Source organism: Eptesicus fuscus, chromosome 19 (assembly GCF_027574615.1).
Source record: "Eptesicus fuscus isolate TK198812 chromosome 19, DD_ASM_mEF_20220401, whole genome shotgun sequence".
In the NCBI taxonomy this organism is placed as follows: Eukaryota; Metazoa; Chordata; class Mammalia; order Chiroptera; family Vespertilionidae; genus Eptesicus; species Eptesicus fuscus.
This window is the reverse complement of record NC_072491.1, coordinates 14224018-14242228: the sequence shown is the minus strand read 5'-3', so window position 1 is coordinate 14242228 and position 18211 is coordinate 14224018.

Sequence of the window (18211 nt, the reverse complement as noted above, 5' to 3'; positions counted from 1 at the left end):
CGGCGCGAGCTCAGCGTCTGCGCCATGGCTGTGCTGTGGCACAGAAGGGGCCTCTGGGGCAGCGAGCTCACATCCCGCCGTGGACCATCAAAAGCGTGGGAGCTGGGTGCCTGTCAGCTCAGGCACCAGGCCTTTCAGAAGCCTTCGCCGAGGCTTCTGAAAGTCCTGGTGCACCAGCGGACAGGCACCCAGCTCCCCCGCGATCAAAAGCAAAAGCGTGGGAGCTGGGTGCCTGTCAGCTCAGGCACCAGCGGACAGGCACCCAGCTCCCCCGTGATCGAAAGCGAAAGCGTGTAGGGGACCCTACACGTGCATGATTTAATCATGCACTGGGCCTCTAGTCTATAATAATAAAAGCATAATATGCTAATTAGACTGGACATCCTTTTGGACAAAGCCACAGTAGGCAGGGGCCGCGGCAGAGGTGGCAGAGGCCCCGGCCACGGCGGGCGGCAGCAGTGGGCCCGGGGCCATGGCCCTTGCACGAATTTCATGCATAGGGCCTCTAGTGTTACGATAATGTGTTAGTGTAGCTTTAGCACTTCAGTTTGGTTGTTTCTGATCTGACATATATTAAGTTGGACTATAGGAAATTGCTGCTAATTCAGCTGTCTTTTTAAAAATAATTTTTATTGGTTTTAAGAGAAAGAAACACCAATGTGAGAGTGAAACATCCATTGCCCCCTTCCCCATGCCCCACACTGGGTATCGGCCCCCAACCCAGGCATGTGCTCTGACCAGGAATTGAACTGGCAACCCTTCCATGCACAGGATGGAAGCCCAACCAACTGAGCCACACTGGCCAGGGCTCAGCTGTCTTTCAACAGATTGTTTCAGAAAATTTTAGACTTAGTCAAAGTTGCAAAAATAGTTCCCCTTTACCCTTCATCCAACTTCCCCTTAGGACACCTTACATAGCCATAGAACAGTTGTCAACACTAAGAAATTAACCTTGGTACAATACTGTTAAGTATAGGACTTACTTAGGTTTCACTAGTTTTTATTTATTGATTGATTTCAGAGAGGAAGAGAGAGGGAGAGAGAGATAGAAACATCAATGATGAGAGAGAATCATTGATTGGCTGCCTCCTTCATGCCCCCTACTAGGGATCGAGCCCACAACCTGGGCATGTGCCCTTGGCTGGAATCGAACCAGGGACCCTTCAGTCTGCAGGCCAATGCTCTATCCGCAGAGCCAAACCAGCTAGGACTATTTTTATTTTTTTAATCTTTATTGTTGAGATTATTACAGATGTCCCTCTCCCCCCACACCCCCATAGATCCCCTCCACCAGGTTCCCACCCCCCTCCAGTCCCTCACCACCATATTGTCTGTGTCCATAGGTATTGCATATATGCATATAAGATCTTTGTCTAATCTTTTCCCGCCCCCGCCACACCCTCTTCCCTCTGAAAATCATCACTCTTCCATTTTTATGCCCCTGATTCTATTCCATTCACCAGTTTATTCTGTTCATCAGATTTTTTATGTTTGATTTTGAGATTCAACTGTTGATAGATATGTATTTGTTGCCACTTTGTTGTTCATATTTTTTAACTTTATCTTTTTTTTCTTCTTCCTCTTCTTAAAGAATATCCTTCAGCATTTCATATAATCCTGGTTTGGCGGTGATGAACTCCTTTAGCTTTTTCTTCTCGGTGAAGCTCTTTATCTGACCTTCAATTCTGAAGGATAGCTTTGCTGGGTAGAGTAATCTTGGTTGTAGGTTCTTGCTATTCATCACTTTGAATATTTCTTGCCACTCCCTTCTGGCCTGCATAGTTTCTGTTGAGAAATTAGCTGACAGTCGTATAGGCACTCCCTTGTAGGTAACTAACTGCTTTTCTCTTGCTGCTTTTAAGATTCTCTCTTTGTCTTTTGCCCTTGGCATTTTAATTATGATGTGTCTTGGTGTGGTCCTCTTTGGGTTCCTCTTGTTTGGGGTTCTCTGTGTTTCCTGGACTTGTAAGTCTATTTCTTTCACCAGGTAGGGGAAGTTTTATGTCATTATTTCTTCAAATAGGTTTTTAATATCTTGCTCTCTCTCTTCTCCTGGCACCCCATAGTTCAGATGTTGGTACGCTTGAAGTTGTCCCAGAGGCTCCTTACACTATCTTCATATTTTTGGATTCTTTTTTCTTTTTGCTCTTCTGTTTGGGTGTTTTTGCTTCCTCATATTTCAAATTGTTGATTTGATTCTCGGGATCCTCTAGTTCAGCAGTTGCCAACCTTTTGACTTCACAGACCACCAGTGGTCCATGGACCACCAGTTGGCGACTGCTGCTCCAAAGGATTCCTTAAACCAGCGATCGCCAACCTTTCGGACCTCACAGACCACCAGTGGTCTGCGGATCACTGGTTGGTGACCGCTGCTGTAGTCTACTGTTGACTCCCTATATATTATTCTTTATTTCAGTCAGTGTATACATGATGTCTCAATTACTGCTTAATTTCTGACTGGTCCTTTTCCAAATATATATATATTTGGCATTCTCACTAAGATCCTTGAAAGTTTCACTAAGTCCCTTGGAGGTTTCTAGAAGATTCTTGAGTAACCTTATAATTGTGGTTTTAAACTCTATAGCCAGTAGTTTGCTTTCTTCCATTTCTTTCATTTGTGACATGTTTCTTTGTTTCCGCATTTTGGCTGCTTCCCTGTGTTTGTTTCTATGTATTGTGTATAGCTGCTATGTCCCCTTGAGTTGGTAGAGTGTCCTTGGGTAATAGGTGTTCTATAGGGCCCAGTGGCTCAGCCTCCCCAGTCACCTGAGCTGGGAGCTGTAGGTACACCCCTTTGTGGGCTGTGAGCACAGTCTTGTTGTAGTTGAGACTTGCTTGCTGTTGGTGTCACTGGGAGGCCAATTGGCTGTGGGGACCAGCTGTGACTACAGTGGGAAAGCTGCTGCATAGGAGACACCCTATGGAGCAGGACTTGCTTCAGTGGGACTTTGGTGTTCACTGAATCTGCCCCTTGAGTATGTCACTTATGAGTGTGTGGAGTTGTAATCTGGTATGGTCTGACACTGACCACTGGATACACTGGCTCTTGGATCTCCAGGGAGGTGCAAAGTCAGCCACTGTCTGAGGCCAGCAGGAGCTCTTTGTATTGGGTTTGGAAGTGCCCAGACGAGGCCCAGCTGTGAAGCAAGGCAGGCTGGTGCTGGTGCTGGGTCTTGGGCCTTTTATTGATAGGTTTGTGGCTCCCTGACCCAACTGCAGCTTGTTGAGAGGTTTTAGCTTGAGCAGGGAAAGGCCATTCATATGCAAAAGCTGCTGCTCACAGCTTGGATGGGGTTGTAAATTGGATGAGGCAGGGTCTCAGGGAATCACCAGGGTGGAGCTAACAGAAATGGCTGCCAGTCAGCCCTGCACTGGGGAGGTCCCAGCACGGGAAACAATGACTGCTGCAAGAACCTCCGTCTGGAAGAAAGCCACCCCTGAGTTCCTGCCCTGATGCCAGACAGTCTGGTTTCTCCCCGTATGTGTCTGGGTCTCCCAGAGCCTTGCCCTGGGTGCTGGAGCTTAGAGGAAGCAGGACCTTGTAAGTTCAGTTTGTGCGCCGGCCTTGTAAGAGGAGCAGCTGGGTCTCCAGCATCCTGTGTCACTGAGCCCCAATCCGCACTGGTGTTTACAGCCCATAGTTCTTACTGCCCATAGGGACTTCTTTTCCCAGCTCTGGGACCCTGGGCTGGGGGTCTGGTGTGGGGCTGGGACCCCTTGCTCCTCCGGGCAGCCTCCACAGAGGCGATCTTCCTCCCAATTAAAAAGCGGCCCACGTGGGTGCCAGACCAGCCTGTTCCACCCCTCCGCACCTCCTACCTGTCTCTTACCCATTTCAGTGTGCTTTCTTCTTTACTTCTTTAGTTGTAGGACTTCCATTCAGTCAGCTTCCCAGCGGTTCTGGATGATGGTTGTTGTGTATTTTAGTTATCATTTTGATGTGGTTGTGAGAGGCAGTGAGTACAGGCAGTCACCTACGCCACCATCCCCATGCACTGTTCTCAAAGGCGGGTTTCACTAGTATTTCTGCTAATGTCTTTTTTCTATTTCAGGGCCCAATCCATTATCTCAAATTGCATTTAGTTGTCATGTCTCCAGTTTCCTCCAACCTATGGCCGTTCCTGTCTTATCTCCTTTGAACAGTACTTTTCAATTATTTTATAGAATGCCCCTCAATTTTGGTTTGTCTGATGTTTTTTTCATGATTAGATTGAGGTCATGTGTTAATTGGGAAGATACCAGAGAGGAATAATGTCCTCAGTGCATCATATCAAGGAATACATGATGTCTCAATTACTGGTGATGCTACTCAATCACTTGGCTAAGTGATACCTGCTGGAATTTTCCACTGTAAACTGACTAACTTTTCTCTTTAGCATTATGAACTATTTGGAGGGAGCTACTTTATGCAAATAACCTGTTTCTGCTTAAACATTTGCCCACTCAGTATCCTCAAGTGGATCTTCCTGAGGCAGTTATTACTGTGATATGCTAATGGTGATTTCTTGTTTCCTAAATTATTTATTAATTAGACTTCTGTAAGAAAGAGCTGTTGCTTCTCCCCCATTTCTTTATGTGTTCATTTATTTATGTCAGTATGGACTTATGGATATTTATATCATTCTTTGCATTATAATACTATATTTTGCTACTCAATTGTTCCAACTTTGGCCCTTGTTAGATATTCCAATATTTTTATTGATAAAGATGGAAATTCCACATGATTTAACCTATTCTCATTGGAATGAGAGTGTTTGGTATTAGCAATCTGTTGGGTTTTTTTTGCTTTTTAAGTTTTCTCTACCCACGTTGTTACCACCCTGTCTAATCCACCATCTCACAGTGGAACAGTTGCCCCTGCCCATAACTGGTCTCCCTGCCTCTAGTCTTTTCACCCCACCATCCAGTTTCCTCGCCACAGAGTCTTTTGAAAATGCAAATCAGGCCATGTCACTTCCTTGTTGAAAACACTTCAAAACCGTCCCAATGCTCTCAGGATAAAGGCTAGCTTTCCTAACATGGTCTAGAATGGTGCTGTCTAATATAAGTATAATGGGAGCCACACATGTAATTAGAAATTTTCTAGTAAAATTTTACATCAGAAAAGTAAAGCCCTAGCTGGTTTGGCTCAGTGGATAGAGCGTCGGCCTGCGGACTGAAGGGTCCCAGGTTCGATTCCGGTCAAGGGCATGTACCTTGGTTGCGGGCCCATCCCTGGTGGGGGGTGTGAGGGAGGCAGCTGATCAATGTTTCTCTCTCATTGATGTTTCTAACTCTCTATCCCTCTCTCTTCCTCTCTATAAAAAAATAACTAAAAAATATATTTAAAAAAAGAAAAGTAAAAAAAATTAATTTTAATAACTTAATTTAACCCAGTACATCCAAAATATTATCAGTGCAACATATGATCAATATAAAGTTGTTAATGATATATATTACATTTGTATACTGATCTTGGAAATCTGGTCTGTATTACATGCTTACAGCCATCTCAGTTGGACTAACCGCATTTCACCTGCTCAGTAGCCACCTATGAAGGTGGCTGCTGGTGTCCTGAGCAGATCAGGCTTCCCCGTCTCCCACACCACTTTCCACCGTAGTCTCTGTATCATGTCCAAGCTCTGAGCCTTCACATGCATTCTTTTCAGCTGGGAGTGTTTCCTGCTCTTTTACATTGACATTTCCACTATCACAGCAACCATTGCCTTTGAACTAAAATTGCTCAGTGTCTTTCTTCTCTTGAGTGTAAAACTCCATGAGGAAAGGACTCTGTGGGTCATGCTCACTGCTCTCACCTCCCCAGCATCTAGCACAGCACCTGGCACACAGCAGGGGCTCACTCGTTTTTTTGTCAGACTGAAGAGTGAACCAAAAGGAGGCCTGTGCCATTTCAGGGAGGGAGAACAAGTGGGAAGTTGTTACGTGGCCTGGGGACACAGACAAAGGTGATGAAAAGCTCAAGACTATCTTTCCTTTTTTTCTTTTTAACAATTTTTATTTATTGATGTTTAGAGAGAGAGAAATATCAATTGTTGTTCCACTTATTTATGCATTCATTGGTGGAGTCTGGGATGTGCCCTAACTGGGGATGGAACCTGCAACCGTGGCATATCGGGACTGAGCTAACCAACTGAGCGCCCCAGCCTGGGCAAAACTACCTTTTTCTGATTCCCATAACTCTCTGTTGATGCTAACAGGGCCATTTATTATACCTTCCAAATTCTTAAAGAGCATTTAGGTTTTCTTGGATGCTTTTTCTACAGGGCAGAGAAGAAATCCGATGCAGATGGACATGCACACGGCTCACTGAGGCCCTCTATGTGATTCTAATTCCTCAGCCTGGCATGGCTGAGAAACTTTGCCTCAACTCACTGCCTTTCTCTGTGGAGGACATTCAGCAGGCAGCAGGGATATAGATGGGGGCTGTCATCAAGGGCACTGGGCAGGGACCGGAGCCTTGGAGCTAGCAGAAACCTTTAAGGAGACGACATCCTTAGGGACACCTTAAAGGGAGCCTTTCTTTCATCTCACTGATTTATTCTTGGTGCCTTAACCCCATCCTCGTATTTTTTTGAACAGCTTGAGACCAGCTTGAAAAACGATTTAGAGTTGGTTCTCAGATAGAACTGCCTCCAATTCTCCACACAGGTAGCTGTGCCCCGGAGAAGGGATCAGGGAAGCAGCACTGGTCAAATGAAAAGACCTGGAATATTGGGGTTCTCCAAAGAAAGAGAACCATCGAGGATACACACACACACACACACACACACACACACACACACACACACACGTACAAGTAGCCCTGTACCCCACCCTCTCATCTGCTATTTCACTTTCTGAGGTTTCAGTTACCTGTGATCAACTGCAGTCCAAAAAAAATGAAATTTCCTCAACCATCAACATCGTCTGCTCCTGGCCAACCAACATCATCAGCATGGCTGATGATCCAGGACCAGATGACCCTCCTTCTGATGTAGCTTCAGAAGGTTAATAGTAGCCTAAGGCTGCGTCATACTGCCTATCGCTCACCTCACTTCATCTCATCACGGAGGCATTTTATTATCTCACATCATCAGAAAAAGAAGGGTGAGGACAATAAAATATTTTGAGAGAGGCCACATTCACATAACTTTTATTACAGTATATGGTTATAATTGTTCTATTTTATTATTAGTTGTTGTAGTTACTGTCTTACTGTGCCTAATTTATAAATTAAACTTTATCATATGCATATATGGGGTTTGGTACTATCTGCCATTTCTGGCATCCACTGGAGGTCTTGGGACATGCCCTCCATGGATAAGGGGGAACTAGTGTGTGGGTGTAAAGAGATTGATTATGAGAAATTGGTTCATGAGCATTTTTTTTTTTTTTTTTTTTTTGCTTTAAGACATTGTGATTTGGGGAGTTGCTTGTTGCCGCAGCATAACCTTGACTTATAAATGTACTAGTGACCCAGTGCGTGGATTCATGTGCAGTGAAAGGAAATTAATTAAAAAGTGGCCGGGGGCGGCGGGCAGGACAGAGCGAGACAGGGCCGGACACGCCCTGGAGCCAACCTCCCAGTCTCTCCCCGGCCAGCTGCACCTGGGGTGGCTCTGTGGCTGGAGGGGCATCTGCGGGGTCCCTCTAGCAGGTGGGGTCCCTCGGTCTGGCCTGCGGGGATCGGGCCCAAACTGGCTCTCCAACATCCCCTGAGGGGTCCCGGAGTGCGAGAGGGAAAAGTTGCTGTCGGACAGGGTGTGGAACACAAACACAAGTGTGCAGTGAACCAGATTCGGGCCGACAGTGCCCCAGCAACAATGTAACCCACGGCCAAAGGTGGAATCGTGCGGCCCTGCGAGGAATCGAGGAATCGGGCTCCCTCCTCTTTGGTTCCAGGGTGCGTCAGTCACCCAAGAACCGCCGCTGCCAAGTCACTGCAGCTCGGCAGCTCCTGCATGGAGTGTCTGCCCCTGGTGGTCAGTGTGTGTCATAGCGACCCGTTGGATCAGTAGGAGGGACACTTCGCATATTAGCCTTTTATATATTTTGATACTGACTGATACAATCCCTTTTGCCCCATGAGGCTGCTTTGCTCCAAGTGGATTTACTCACCTCCCTCAAGTACCACTCCTGCATATCAGAGGTATTGAGGGTGGTGACTTCAAAGAACAAGAGGACCTGTGACACTTCTTCCCCTGCCACAATGGCACCTTATCCTACCTAATAATAGACAAATATGCAAATTGACCACACCTTCGCTATGCCCAAGCCATGCCCACCAGCCAAACCACGCCCACCAGCCAATCAGGACGAGTATGCAAATTACCCCAACCAAGATGGCGGCTAATTTGCATATCAAGACGGCCTAGAAAGAAGCCAAGAGCTGCAGAAGGGAGCAAAGCTGTGGAGAAGCAAACAAGCCGGGGGGAGGAGAAGGGAGGAGCAGAGGCGGGGCTGGGGGAGAAGGAAGGAGAGCAGACGGGCTGGTGAGAAGGGAGAAAAGCAGGTGGGATGGCGGAGAAGGCGGGGTGGGGGAGAAGGGAGGAGAGCAGGCGGGGCCGGGGGAGAAGGGAGAAAAGCAGGCGGGCTGGCGGAGAAGGCGGGGTGGGGGAGAAGGGAGGAGAGCAGGCGGGGTGGGGTAGAGTGCAGCAGGAAACCCTATTGCAGGATTTTTCCTGCAATGGGAACGCTAGTATTTGCATAACTAAGAAGGGACAAGTCCCCGGTCCTGGGCCCTGAACAAAGAAGCTCCCCGGCATGTGTTGGCAGTGCCCACCCAGCTTACCTAGAGGAAGGAGCAGCTGCCTCAGCCCTCCCCCTTCACACACCGCCACTGCCCCGGTTGAGCTTGTGTAGACAAAGCAAAAAGCATCAAGCACTGTTTTAATAATTGCGATGATGCCTCCCAGCTCATCACGACACCTTCTGGAATTAATGCCTGGATTTTGAGATTCACACGTTTTTCATGAGGATAGTCTATGCCTTTCACCTGAAGCATCGTTTGTCGGGGAGGAAGACTGGAGCTGGAATCCTCAGGGAGGGACTGAGGGAAGCAGGGGGCGGGGTGAGCGGTGATCGCCAGGCATTTTGTACTTTGCAGCTCTACGGAGCAGGAAAGAAAGAGCATAGAGCTGACCACACCTGCCTTGTGCCTGGTTTTGGTGGTGAGGGTATTGCAAATGCTAAGTGGGTAAAAGGGTGATCTTCTCTAAACATTTTAAGAATATTTGGAATGGTGGCTAAAAACACAAAACTGTGGACTGTTGGCTTTCAATCCCCATTCCACCATTTACTGGTGTGCTTTAGGGCAAGTTCGGATTAAGCGTGAGGCTGAAAGGAAGGGGAACCCCGTTTCTGGTCCCTTGCAGCAGAGATCCCCAATAGGTCAACCTTACACCCAGACAGGCCCCCTGTGGCTGGGGCATTTGGCATGCAGACATCATCTTTCTCATGAACACTTCCATGCCACGCCCACTCGGTGCCAGGCCTTCCAGTGCAGCAGCCTGCTGGAAGTGTTCAGGAGAAAGATGATGTCTGCATGCCAAATGCCCCAGCCACAGGGGGCCTGTCTGGGTGTAAGGTTGACCTATTGGGGATCTCTGCTGCAAGGGACCAGAAACGGGGTTCCCCTGGAGGGCTTTACAGGCACAGTTTTTGGGGTGACACATGCTGTTTCATCATAAAAACTCTGGGATCAGGCAAGACGGCTGAGCCCCACGCTTTGAGCTCCAGGCTGGTTTCTTCTCCGGGGCCTGCTGCTTGGGTGGCGAGGCGGTTAACCTTGTTTTCTGCACCTGAATGTTTTAGGGATTGCTCAGTTTTGTTTGCACGCTTTCTTCGGCAGCTGTGCACTCAGTCCTTTTTGTTTTTTTAATATATTTTTATTGATTTCAGAGAGGAAAGGAGAGGGAGAGAGAGAGAGAGAGAAACATCGATGATGAGAGAGAATCATGGATCGGCTGCCTCCTGCACAGGCCCCCCCCCCCCCGACTGGGGATCGAGCCCACAACCCCGGGCATGTGCCCTGACCAGGAATCGAACCCGGGACCCCTCAGTCTGCAGGCTGACGCTCTATCCTCTGAGCCAAACCAGCTAGGGCCACTCAGCCCTTTCCAAGGGAGTGCATGTGGCCATGCCTAAGCCACCCTCATCTTTTGGCCAGTGTGCAGGCACCCTGGGTGGCCTCAGCCGTAGCCACTGGTCCTTGTGGGAGAGACTTGGAGCGGGAACTTGGCCTGGCCCTCGCTCCTCTCTTCTGGTTTGGCTGCCTTAACACTGAGCCTGCCCGTGGCCGTGTTTGGAACGGGGTGAACAGGGAGGGGCTGCTTCAGGTCAGGCTGGTCCTAAGACACCCAGCCCAACTCCAGGCTAAGTGCCGGAGGGATCCCAGGCCAATTGGAAGATCCGAGCGAGACTGGACTTCTGCTTGGGAAGTTGAAAACAGACTATTGTGGCTTCAAACCCTGGCTTCCCCACTGACCTCATCCTGGGCATGTTGCTGAACTTCTCCGAGCCACATTTTTCTCGTGTGTGGCATGGACGTGCTGTTAATACTAACCTCTGCCTTCGTTGGCTGATTCTTGTGCCGCAGAAGGTGCATCCAGCCTGCTGTCTGGGGAGCCCCCTTGGAAGCCAGCCAGCCACACAGCGCCCTTGTTTTGGAGTCAGGGACGCGAGGGTGGGGGGTGTAAGAGAGAGGCGGGAGTCTAGCACATGATGAGAGCTACTGTTGCTTTGTGCCCCCCTCAGCCACACAGTGTGCACCGCGGTCTTACTCCCTGCAGGCGCTGCTCTGAGTTAGCGTTCTCAACCCCAGGACCGCCACCCAGAGTCGCCTCCTTACCACAGGGTGGGGGCCAGACTTCTCAGGGCACGCAGGGGACTTCACCCTCTGACCTCATCCCAGCACTACGGCTCCCATGAACTTCAGGGGGAGGGGCCGAGTGTCCCACAGAGCACGTTCGTGCCTCCAAGGAGCTCAGAGCTGGGTGGACAGAGGCCTGTGGCACCTCCACAGAGCAGGCCTACGTGGCCAAGCTCCCCCAGAGAGAGCCACGGATGCTGCGCTCGGGGACCAGGGTGGAGGCAGAGGGAGTGCCGGGCGGGAAGCCTGTCTGGTTTGGCTGCTTTTGTGGGCCTGGAGCTGAACCTGACTGAGGCCTAGATGTTATCCCTGGGGGCTGATGCTTGAGGGAGTGGTTGGAATGGGAACCGCGTGACCAGTGATAGGTAGGGGAGGAAAGGTTACCCTGGGGGTGGTTTTGCCCATTGCTAGGCAACGGGGGCTTTCCACCCTGGTGGCCTTCTGTACCTGGCCCATCATCCTCGCTCTGTTCCTGTCTGTCCAACTGCCTACCTGAGAACCCCATGCTCAAATGCAGATATTCTCTCTCTCTCTCTCTCTCTCTCTCTCTCTCTCTCTCTCTCTCCCTACCCACCCCCCATCCTGCTACCTTGCTGTGTGGCCCCTGGCATTTCTTGTGCCATCCAGGGCCTGTAAGTAATAAATTCTTTATTTCTTCAAAGTTTCCTAATGGAACTATTACTGAAGAGCGTCTTTCAAACGTAATAAAAACCACAGGGCCAGTCCAGTCCTTACACTGATTTAGAAAGGGGAGGTGTCTGTGGGAAGCTAACCAGGGGCCCAGGCCAGTGCCCCCCCGGCATTTCTAACTGATAGCGTGACTATCCTAGACGGTCACAACACAGCAGTGCATTGTGCTGTGACCTTACAGTGGCTGTGTCTGACCTTACAGTAGGCAATCAGAATTGTTCAGCTCCCTTGTAGTCTTACGGGACCACCAGCGTAGATGCGGTTGGCTGTCGACTGAAACGTCATTACGCAGCACGGGACTGTAGTTAGTCGAATGCATCCTTATTTTTAAGGGCCTTGTGCAGTGCCGGACACACAGCATGTGTTTGTTGAATGAATAAATGAACACTGGGAAAATAAAGAGTGAGCAAAAGTAGGTTTACAGTTGTGAGTACACGAAACAGTTTGTTTTTTGTATTACTGATTAATTATTGTATTATTCATTATGAACGACGGCAAACCTACTTTTGCCTACCTCTCTAATATGTATACAAATAAATATCACCTCTAAAAACTACCAGGAACTGCAAAAATGAACATGAGAAATTCCTAGTTTCCTGGAACGTAATTTAGTAATATTTGTCAAGAGCCTAGGAATTCTACTTCTAGGAATTTAACCTCAGAAATTGATAGATGCGTACACAGATAGATGCGTCCAAGGATGTTGGCCACAACATTATTTAAAATGGCAAATGTTAAAACAAGCTAAATAATTTTTGTCAATCAGAGTTCTTTGTTACAAGCAACAGAAACTAAGTCTGGCTATTTTAAGCAAAAACAAAACAGGATTTATTAAAAGATAGTGAATAGCTCACAGAACCTTCAGGAAAATCAGGGAGTCAGGCTTGGAGGAGGCAAAAAAACAACACTCAGAATCAAGCCTCAGTATGTATAATGAAGACTCCCCCACCCCACCCCCACCCCCCTCTGATGCCCCTGGGCACAAACACTGCAGCTGATACTGTCAGCACCAAAGCTGCTGAATGATGGGGTCTGGAACCTGCGAGAACCTGGCAGAGTTGCCACCCCTGCCCCACCTTCACTCAACTAGAGGCCTTGAGATCCCCGCTTCTTCACACTCCAGCTTCCAATTCCAAGCTGGGGCAAATTCATCTCATTGGCAAAGCCCAGGACATGTGCCTGCACTGTAGCTGTAAGGGAGCCTGGGAAAGCGTGTATTATCCCTCCTGGGATGGAGTTTCTGTCTCTCTGGGTGGGAGAGTCTCTAAACATAGGAAGAGGGCTTTGATACAAAGTGTGAGTGATCCCTAACAATGATGAATATCCTCTACACCCACTAAGAGGATGAGTAAGTACATTATGGCACTTCCAAATGATGTGATTCTATGGAGATCTTTAAAAAAATAAAATCACGCTTTAGAAGAAGAAGATAAGGATCTAAGGAAATTATCATAATACTGGAGGCCTGGTGCACGGATTCATGCACTGGTGGGGTCCCTTGGCCTGGCCTGCACCTTCTCACAATCCGGGACCCCTCGGGGGATGTCAGACTGTGGGTTTTGGCCTGATCCGTGCACTGGGCCTCTAGTATGCATATAAGATCTTTGATTAATCTCTTCCCGTCCTCCCCCTTCCTCCCTGCCCCCTCCACTCTGAGATTCATCAGTCTGTTCCTGTTTCCATGCCTGTGCATTGAGCGTCTGCCGCCTGGTGGTCAGTGTGTGTCATAGCTACCAGTCAAAAGGTCGCTTAGGCTTTTATATATATGGATATTAAGTGAAAAAAATTCAGTTATGAAATAATGTGATCCCAAATATATTTTTAAAAATTCTCTGGGTATAAAAACAGAATCATATACAGCAGAATGTTAATAGAAGAAGGACTCTGGGTGGTGGTACCATGGGTGATTTTTTTTTTTTCTATTTTATACTTGTCTGGGATTTCCAAATTTTCTGAATGAACACACGTTTTTATAATTAGAAAACAAGCTATGCAAAGATTTTCAAGAGACTAGAAGTGAGCAAAACAGAAACTTTAAGTGAAACACGTTAATAACAAGCTCTTCAGGAGGGAGTGGGGGAGTGGGCACTGCGCTTGAAGAAAAAAAAAAACTGAGAGAGACCATTTCAAAACAGACACACCGACGTCTGTGTAATCTAGGAGAATGTAGGAGACATGGTCAGAGCTGACGTAGATTTTTCTGCAAATAGCAACTTGTTGATTTCACTTAGAGGAGGGTCTTATGTAGGGATAGGCCTGTGGGGCTTGGAGGCAGCATTCTGTACCTTCCCCTCCCCGGGAGCATTTAACGCAGGGAACCGGGTACATACATACTCAGGCCGGCCTCGGAGATATTGCGGGTCCCCTTCTAGAACATCGCAATAAAGCAAGTATTGCAATAAAGTGAGTCATAATGTTTTTATTGATGGAGGGTCTTGCCTTCAACTTAAAAATTTTTTTTTAATTTTTAAAATTTATTTTCTTTTTTTATTGATTTCAGAGAGGCAGAGAGAGCTAGAAACATCAATGATGACAGAGAATCATTGATCGGCTGCCTTCTGCACACCCTCACACTGGGGATCGAGCCCGCAACCCAGGCCATGTGCCCTTGACCAGAATCAAACCCTGGGACCCTTCAGTCCACAGGCCGATGCTCTATCCACTGAGCCAAACCGGTCAGGGCGTGCCTTCAACTTTGGTTAAAAAAATTAAAAAAGCCAGCAACATCGGTGAAGCACCATGAACGAGGTCTACTGTCCCCTCCCCAGGCGGTTCTGTGGGGTGGCAGCAGGCCGGTGTGGGCCGAGGTCTGGCTGTGGGGATGGGGGTGATACCCAGTGGGACGCAGCGAAAGGAAACTGATGGCTCCAACGTGAGTCCCAGACACTTTTCACTCGGGAGCCTTTGGTGTGGAAGGAAAGGTCAAGCTTTCAGGAGTTTGAAAGACGGGGGGTGGGGGGGGGGGTGGAGGGGGGAGTGGAGAATGTGACAACAAAAGGTGTTTTTTAAAAAAACAGCTTAAAGCAAAAAAATGGGGCAAAATGTAAAAACTGGCCCAAGAATATGCAGCCAAAGGTTACTTCCTGGCAGCGAAGAGGAGGAAGAAAGACGCCGCACTTCCTTGTTGAGCGCCGACAGCGGGCTTCGGGTCTGGAGTGTTTCCTCCTTTCCATGGGCGAGTCCCCCTGAAGGGGCCCCGAGGCCGCTGGGGCAAGGGCTTGAGGGTTTCAGGCACCATTTTCCCTGCCAAGGGCTGCCCAACTCTCACCCATAAATCGATCCACGTTTGTCAAGCCGCACACAGCGGCGAGGTCTCCCGGAGGAATATGCTCCATGCCTATTGCTCTGTTCGCTCCCATTGGAGGCGCGTGTGAACATGCAGGTTCCTGGGTGCCCTGAACTCCCTGAGCGCTCCGGGCGGGTTGGAGCTCTGCTTTCCTATGTCAACATGAGATATGCTCCTGGGCCAAAACCGGTCTGGCTCAGTGGATAGAGCGTCGGCCTGCGGGCTGAAGGGTCCCAGGTTCGATTCCAGTCAAGGGCATGTACCTTGGTTGCGGGCACATCCCCAGTAGGGTGGTGTGCAGGAGGCAGCTGATCGATGTTTCTCTCTCATCGATGTTTCTAACTCTCTATCCCTCTCCCTTCCTCTCTGTAAAAAATCAATAAAATATATTTTAAAAAAAAAAGAAAAAGAAAATATGCTCCCGGGTGAGTGTGAAGCACAGTCGTGTTTGAAACACGTGGCCGGCCGCTTCTCCCAGGTCTGACCGGAGCAAAGGCCCGGGCCTCGGTCACGGTGCCGGCTCAGTCCCGAAGCAGGTCTGTGCCCTTGAGCCCTGGCTCAGCCCATTGGTCCTGTCAGGCGGGGTAACGATACCCCTGTGCGAAGTGAGATGACAGAAATGAAATCGTGTTGAAAGTTATCCGCTCTCTGCGGGCACGAGGCAGTGTGACTGCAGCAGGTACCTTCCTCGGCTTGCGAGGTCCGGGACTCAGTGTCCTCGTTGGAGGCACGGGGAGGGCGAGACAGGGGGGCTGCTGTGCGGCTTTAACAACCGAGGGCCAGCCCAGGAAGGGAGAACCTGCCCCCCCGGGGAGTTGGGGGGGAGGGGGCTGGATGGGGCTGTGTGGTGTAACTGGGTTAAGCTGCCAGGAGTTCCTTAGGCGTCTCCTGGGGCTGACCCCAGCAACACCCTCCTGGCACGGGGCAGGGTGGCTGTCTGCACGTCTGAGGTTGGTTCCCTGTATTCTGCCAAATAGCAGTCCTGAGAGCCCGACCTGGTTGGCCTGGCAGTTTGCTGGAGAGACGAGCGTCTGCCTGCAGGGTGGCCTTGCTGGCTGCGCAGATGTGGCTGAGCCACAGTGCAGGGCAAAGGAGAGGTGCCAGGCCCCAGGGAGCGTACAGGCGCGCTCGCCCTGACCTCCGAGGGCTCGGGCCCTCTGCGAGCTGACCCCTCCCCCAGAGGATGGTGAGTAGCCTCTGGTACGCGTTCGTTCATCCGCTCGATAGCTGCTGGTCACTGGCCAGTCACAGACCCTGTGCCAGGCTCCCGGGAGACCCCAGGGGACAGCACAGCACGTCTGTTTCCAAGCTGTTTGCCGTTGACTGGTTCCTACCCTTGACTTTCGAGCTGGAGGTTTTGTTTAAAAGGCTGATTCCTGAGCCGCAGCCACGAGGTTCTGACTCAGCCAGCGGGGCTGGGAGGAATCTGGGGGATCACGCTGGGTGGGTGGCGGTGGAGGGCGTGTGTCCTGCTACCAGGCGCAGAGAAACACGGCTCTGGCCCAAACCCTTTGGAGAAGAACCAGGTGAAAGGCAGCCTCTGAAAGGCAGTGTCCTGGTGACTGTCAGGAGAGCCGGCTCCAGCCGGAGGAGAGGGCGCCCCCTGCTGAGCCAGGCCGGGAGGTGAAGAAGCACTTTCCTGGGTCTGGTCACTTGGCTTTTGGCCAGCTGGGCTCCTTGGCCAGCCCGCCCGCTGCCTTCTTCCTCGGGGATGCCGGGTTCCAGCTCCCTGTGAGGCCTGATGTTTTGCCTGGCAGGACGGCTCACTGCGGCTGAATTCCCCATGCGCCGTGGAATTGTCCGCAGCTGGCCTGGCTGACGTCTTTTTGGGTTATTTTCTGGACACCTTGCCCCTTGATTTTTTTTCCCATCCTGGTTTTCTGCCAAACAGCGAGTCTAGGTAACTTTGTACGTCTCACTCATTCTAGAGTCTTAAACAATTCAGAAAGCTATTGTAAGTCACCTCACCCTCTCTCAGGCCCATTTCAATGCAGAATCTGGGTTGAGGAGCCCTACTACCTGCAGGCAATGAAATCAGGACGCCATTTCCTCCTTCCCTACCCCTGCAGGTTTTTAAATTCTAAGTCAAAACTAGAACAATGAGCCCGGCCAGTGTGGCTCAGTGGTTGAGCATCGACCTATACACTAGGAGTTCACAGTTAGATCCCCTATGAGGGCACATGCCTGGGTTGTGGGCTTGATTCCCAGTGTGGGGCATGCAGGAGGCAGCCGATTAATGATTCTCTCTTATCACTGATATTTCTCTCTCTCTCTTCCTCTCCCTTCCTCTTTCTAAAATCAATAAAAACATAAAAGAAATACATATATATATATATATATATATATATATATATATATATATATTAAAACTAGAGCAATTATTTAAAAGGAAAATAACCAGGTCATAACAGTTTTTAGTCTGGAGGAAAACAGATTAGGTTCTTGGGTCCTGTGTCCAAAATACATTTGGATAAGACGTTTGCTGTGTCTGGGGCAAGGGTCTCCACAGATCTCCATTCTAATTATTTTTAAAGAGTTTTTCTAGCCCTTAAAAACGTGGGCAGCCTCTGAAAAGGTTCTGGAAAAGAAAATAACGAAAAAGTGAAGGTGAAGTGTCCGTATTCGAGGAAGCTGCAGATGTCCGTGAGTCCTTGGAAAAGCAGGGCGGGCGCTGCTGCCCGCAATGGTGCAGAAGGATGGAGGCGGCCAGGCCTCCGCCGCGCCACCACCAGCGCCACCGCCTCCTCCGTGGCCGCAGGGAAGCTCCCACGTTTCTGAAAAGCTCGTTTTCCTGACTGGTAAAATGACGATAAGAGGACCACCCCGTAGGTTCGTTAATTAAATGAAATAATTTGTGTAGAGTTTCATGCAGGGCCTGACACAGAGATACAACCAACGAGTACTTACTGTCACTGTCGGCATCATCACCACCAGCAGCATCTCTCCGCGTTAGAGAGTCCACCAGTTTGCTTTCAATGGTAAAAGGTGGCTGCTTTAAGGAATACGGTTTTTGTTTCTCATAATTCTGCTAGTGAGCCAAGCAGATGAGGCGCCTTCTTGGAGTCCTCGGGCCTGTCCGTCCATCGCCCGTGGCTCAGCCCGCCCCTCCTTCCGGACCGAGCAGTGAGCGGGGACCATCCTCCCTCTCCCACCCACATCCCTGTCTCAGGAAGGACCAAGCTCTGGACCCGACGTGCAGGCACTTTAAAAATGGGTTTTAAAATAAAACAGGCACCATTTTTTGACTCCTTGCTGGTCAGGAGGGCTTTCGCTGCCCACACGTGTTGAGAACGTTCATGTACCTTTGAGGCGGCGTTGACTTCCTGAGCAGGCCACGTCTGCGCACTTTCAGCAGGAGGACTCCTGACCCCCCTTCAGATAGGAAA